The 6,000-nt window shown below is 39.0% G+C and overlaps 1 protein-coding gene across 1 annotated transcript in view; it reads left to right on the top strand.

The window, feature by feature from the left end:
* The window catches only part of LOC125459228 (uncharacterized), a 119,030-nt gene extending 114,326 nt beyond the window's left edge, over positions 1-4,704 (top strand). The window contains exon 10 of the mRNA XM_059651987.1: positions 4,016-4,704. The gene's annotated coding sequence lies outside the window, so the exon portion shown is untranslated. The remainder of the gene's footprint in view (positions 1-4,015) is intronic.
* The last annotated feature ends 1,296 nt before the right edge of the window (positions 4,705-6,000 follow it).

The raw sequence follows: 6,000 nt of genomic DNA on the forward strand, positions 1-6,000 counted from the left end.
TCTTCTTTAATTCTGCTAAGCAACGCTTGCCATCTTTCTCCTTTACCATCACTGCCACACTGCAAAGATGGTGAGCTTCCAGGGCAGAGGTAGCTTCTAGTTCCTTGTTGATGCAAGCGACCTCTGTGACTGTAAGCATTGAGGAGGTTTATTGCCATAGTCTAAGCATCAATAACCAAAAAGAAACAACATGATCCCAGTGAAGTGCTTGACAATAGATGTTTGGGCAGTTACCATTTGCTCCAAATATGACTGACAGGACAGCAATGCAATCCATAATGATAGATCATAGAATCCCTGCTGTGCTGAAGGAGGCCATTTGGCCCATCAGACCTGCACTGACCCTTTGACATATGGGCCGTATGTGCAAACTCCATACAGTCACCCAAGCTGGAATCAAGCCTGAGTCCTGGTGCTGTGAGGCAGCAGGGCTAACTGCTTAATACTGAAACCTGGTATTTTGTTTTGTTTTTGTCCTGAATAGCAGTCTGTCAGGCAAATTCATCAACGTGGTGTTTAATTTGTTAGTTACACATTCATGATGGCTTGTGGAATACTAGTGCTTGATTTTTGGTGTACTTTTCCCAATTGAGTCAGAACACAGCCTGCAACAGAAGAATCAATCTAAAGTTTTCCTCAAGGAACCAAGTGATCCAGGGCTTATATTTTGGAAAGCTGAGCTTTATATCAACGGTCATGCCATGAATTTCACATTAGACACCAGGACAGGCATCACTTTATTATCAGATAGTGAGCTGATTAACAAAACACTGTTTACAGCTGACAATAGGGCAAGCACTTTGTCTAATAGGCAAGAACTGTGTGTTTTAAGCAACTCTCCAACATGGCCAAAACAAAATAGCAAATAACCTATATGTACTTCACAATTGAGTAGGAAGACATGTCTTGGCCTCAATCTTATTCACAAGGTTGAACAGTAGAAGCTAAAGATCCGTTTTAAAATGAAATACCTTAAATTATTTAATTACATTGAATAATGTAACATTGAATACAGCATTAGCTTGAAGAAAGATATTAAATCTAATCCAAAGACATAAGGGTTCTATTCACCCAGGAAGATTCTAAACCTCTTAATGAAGCAATTGAAAAGTAATTTGCTGAGTAATTTCCCTAGTTGTGAAACCAACAAAATAGTGCTCAGGCATGGTGTTGGTACCTAACCATAAACACACTGCTTCAATTTCTGTTGACATTACATCATTCAAAAAGGCAGTGGTGAGAGAAACCCACTGTATACCCACAAGTAACCAGTATTTAGATAACCTATCAAAAAGCCAAATTTTCAATGGATCCTGGCAGCTGCCATTGGATTAGTACCTTCATAACTCCATCTGGGAGATTTTATTTCAACAGATTACCATCTTGTATACCTTGGTCCCAAATATTTTGCCACAGAATATGTGCAATATTTGACAAGGACTTCACAGAGACATAAGCTCTAGAATTACCTGATATGTTGGGAAACAGTTGAAGAGCGTGATTACAAAATGCATATAGTCTTAAATTGCTTACAATCAGAAGGGCTTACCTTTAGTTCCAGCCTGTGCCTTCTGCAGCATAAAGGAATGTGGAGAAGGAAGATCAAGGAGCAGACAAGCTAAAAGAATCATCTCAGTGATCCCTGTGGACAAGGACCATTGAATGACCTTCTCAGCCTTTGTCTCCACCCTTAACACCTATGACTGCCTTGTGTCTATCTGTGTGGGTAGAGAGTGTTTTATAAGAGAGGGTTTTAATCAGCCAAGGTAAATGGCAATGGTTTATAATTGTTTACCTTTAATGAAAATCTATTAATGTAGTAATCCCTGTTAAGTACAGAAACTTGGTTCGTGTTACCTGTCAACCTATGTCAAAAAGACAAGTATCTGAGGAATTTTGTGCATTTATTAAAATATCTTTAACTTTTATGATGAGTCTGGGAATAGTGAGCTTGATTCCCAGCATGCTCACCCAGTGAGGCTTATGTACACTTTTTCATAACCCCACTCCACCATGCCTGCACTGTTTAATAGACTCTCATACCATTTAATAGACTCTTACGCTATTCAATATGGTCTCATACTGCTTATTAAATTCTTGCACTGTTTAGTGGACTGTTGTCACCTTTACACTGTTCAATGGTCTCACCACAGCCTGCTCACTGCGTAATGGACAATGGAATGGAATCTCTGTATTGCCCTCTTCCTATTTAATGGACTGTTTCCACTGCCCTACAGCAGTTTAATGGATTCTTGCTGTTCTCATGTTAATAGTTACCTGCCGTTTCCTTGGACCTCAGAAAAGGTAAAGATAGCCCTGCATTCAAACTCTGTTGGATATTCAGGAAACTCATTCTTCCCAGTCTCACAATAGGCACATGGAGATGGTGGTGTGAGCCAATTACAATAACTTTACTCTTCCTAATATTTACCTTTAGAAAATTGGTAATCACCTGAGATAGCATGTAGACAAGAGGCACCAATGATAAATCCTCTCTACCTCCCTCTTGTTCTTGAAGATGTTTTTTAAACTCTACATGTCTGGCCAACTTTTTTGCTGTCTTTCCTAACAGACATACTGTCCCCTACAACACTGCACGGAACTGGTCTTCAGGCTAAAATTAAGCCAATGTCACCTTCTTTCGGCTGATGGCTCTGAGAAGTGCTTTGGTGTCTTCTTTCATTGGGAGTGCAGTATTAAGTTAATTTGTTAAAGTTAATGTCTGCTGTATATGCGCACACTACGTAAATATGATTACTGGGAAGATAAAGTAAAATGTTTGAGAAAGTCAATGGTAATGATAACTCTACAGCTGAAGTTCTATGTGTTGTTTTAGGGGTCTTGGTAAATAATTACCCAGCAAAAGGTAAACACCAAGAATAAGCCCAATGGGTGGCACAGTGGCTTAGTGGTTAGCACTGCTCTCTCACAGCACCAAGAACCCAGGTTTGATTCCACCAATAGGTGGCTCTTTGTGTGGAGTTTGCCCATTCTCCCCGTGTCTCCTTTGTGTGCTCTGGTTTCCTCCCACAGTCCAGAATGTGCAGGCTAGGTGGATTAGCCATGGTAAAAGGTGAAGTGGGATGCTCTTTGGAGGGTCACTGCAGATGCGCTGGGCCAAATGGCCTCTTTCTACATGGAGGGAATTCTGTGAGTTATAAAAGAAAGATTTGAATTAATAAGAGGATTTGATGGATTCATCTGTGTTTCTGGAAAGAATAACGTGGTTATCTTGGATAGATTGTTTATCAATTTAAATTGAATTCTAAAGATTTTGGCTTTTCACCCACTGGTCTGAATTAAGTAGAAGTGAAAATGGAGAAGTTTGTGTTTCATCCGTCAGGTCAATATTACTCTTGGCTGGCAGGTTAAAACTCTATCTCATGAAATGCAGCTAAGCACTAGATGGCATCAGATTAATAGAAATATTTTCTTGTGAAAGTTTCGCATGATTGAAAATGTTAGAATATATCTGTGTTAAATGTGGATGGCGTGGTTCTTGTTCCCAGGCAGCTGCACAAATATGGTGATAATGAATCAGCAGCTCAGGCAGGAATCAAAGGAGGTTTCTGATCCACTGTGGCTTGTCTGTTGTTAGCTGGAAAACTAATTTTACCACTAGTGTTATATTTCAAGAAGCACCAGGAGGCCAAGGTGTTTGACAAATGAAGAAGCTTTTTTAAGGTGATGTTTACTCCAAAGGCAGCAAAGTTAAACTAAACTGTTTCCTTCCAAAATGGCCAGTGATGTCATCATGACATCATGTGATTAGATTTTTCAAGAGATGGTTCAATGTACTTACACAAGTACAGACCAAGCACTTAAAAAGGTACCAGATAATTACTTGAATGTTGTAGAAAAAGCAGCTGAAAGATAGGATCATATGAAATCAGCCTGTGGTAGCAGCTTACATCAGAGGGCTCATTGACTTCTTCCAAAAACCTTCGATATGAAGACAACTCTGGTTCAGTGATATTCAATAGTAATTTCCTCATTTTGTTTTGTGTTTTCACAGGTGAAGATTTTTTTCACTGGAGCCAATGCAATATGTGTATGTTGATATCGTGCCTAATGTTGATTACCTCATGAGCACTATAATTTCTAGAGGACAACCCAAACTATTTTTCATTGCCATTAATACTTTTCTAATGCTAGCATCCAACATTTGTTGTACAGTAATCAGCTAAAGTCATGAAGGACTTTTGTGAAAATGTTAAGCTTTAAGTTGTTATTTTTGTTATATTTTGACCTTAAAAGCAGCAGCTTGCGGCCAAAAAATATATTTGAAGGCAAGATGAAAATGTTTTCCATAAAGCATGTTCAAGTCTCTTGATATGCCTGAGGAAGTCTGGATCATTGATAGTTGTGCCAACTGTGCTGTTCCATTGCGCTGACATAGTAGACAGAGTTCCTGGTTATGCTGCTCCGTCAGGGATTAGGGTTGGCATAGATGATTAGAAATCCTCCTGGGATTACAAAATGACACTTAAAATTGATTTATACAATTATTGGCTTGCCTTTTTCTGTGTTCTAGTTGTGTTGTAATATTTGTTTTTGACACTTTGTGTGTTATCTTTATGATTTACACGGAACTGTGATGTCAGAATAAAAGAAAAATTTCACTGAGTTAGGACTAGTTCCATTTCATTGACAGCCGTGTGCCCATGTATTCTCTTTTTATTCTTGTGACAAATAAACTTTTTATGGTGTATTAATAAGTTTATTTAAATACGGGTATTCTTTGAATGTCTTCAATTCTCTTTTCAGATGTCATAACACCTAAGAATAATAAGCACAGGATCAGGAATCACATTCTTTTATGGGATGATGGTTCACATTGTCTCCATACCAGTTGGCTAACGAGTGGCATAATCATACCACCATAAGAGGGTGGTGTAGCAACACTTGTAATCTGGAGGGTGAATGTGTTGGCGACATATGTTCAAATCTCATCCTGATAGCTGGTAGGTGGTCTAATTAATTAATAAATCTGGAATATAAAGTTGGCCTCAGTAATGATGGCCATGTCAAACAATATTGATTGTTGTAAAAACCTGTCTGGTTCATTACTGTCTGTCAGGAAAGAATATCTGCCATCCTTTCTCGACTTGGCCTATATTTGACTCCAGGCCCACAGTAATGACTCTAAACTGCCCTCTGAAATGGCTTGATCAAGCCACTCAGTTTGAGAACAGTTAGGGAGATAGGTAATAAAACCACACATTTGAACCACACTGGTAGACCGAAGTTGACAAGCTGACAGTGCTTAATGTGCAAAGATAGATGTCACAACAAATGACAGGAGTGAAAGTTTCCCCACTGCACAGAACCATAAACATTACCTCCATAATGGAGGAGAAGGGAAATAACTATCCAACAGGAGCAACCACTGACCTCCATGGAATGGTGTCATTAAAGTTTCCGTCTGTGCCTGCCTGACCAATGCCGTGTCAATGTCTTAAGGTGACCACTGACCAGGAATATAACCAAACTAGGCACATCTCAGAATGGTTATAGGATAGAATGAGGACATTTGATCAAAATTTTTGTACTGGTTCTCTAAAGGAGCAGATTACGTCTCACCCCATTCACCTCCACAAACATATAAACACACACACATCAACCCAAGCTTCTCCCTGTTACCCTGTATGTTCTTCCTTTTCAATTCAACAATCCAATTCCATTTTAAAAGTCTTGGTCAATGCATTCCAGCCCCTAACCACTTGCTGCTTGCTCCATGTATCCACTGCTTCGTTTGCTAGTTAACTTAAATCTGTATCCTTTAGTTTTATACAGATTTAACATAAATTCCTTGCTTTTGTACTCTGTACACCATCATTAAAGCCAGGAAACAAAGTTTTACTCATTCCTTATTTTAACTTAATTGGAATTTCTAATTCCCCAGTTGAGACTAACCCCTAACCGTGGAGTAAAGAAATACATTAGTGATGCTCACTAGTCAACCAACTCAGTCTTTCTGTGAAGTCACAGTTTGACTTC

Source organism: Stegostoma tigrinum, chromosome 17, assembly GCF_030684315.1.
Source record: "Stegostoma tigrinum isolate sSteTig4 chromosome 17, sSteTig4.hap1, whole genome shotgun sequence".
Classification (NCBI taxonomy): Eukaryota; Metazoa; Chordata; class Chondrichthyes; order Orectolobiformes; family Stegostomatidae; genus Stegostoma; species Stegostoma tigrinum.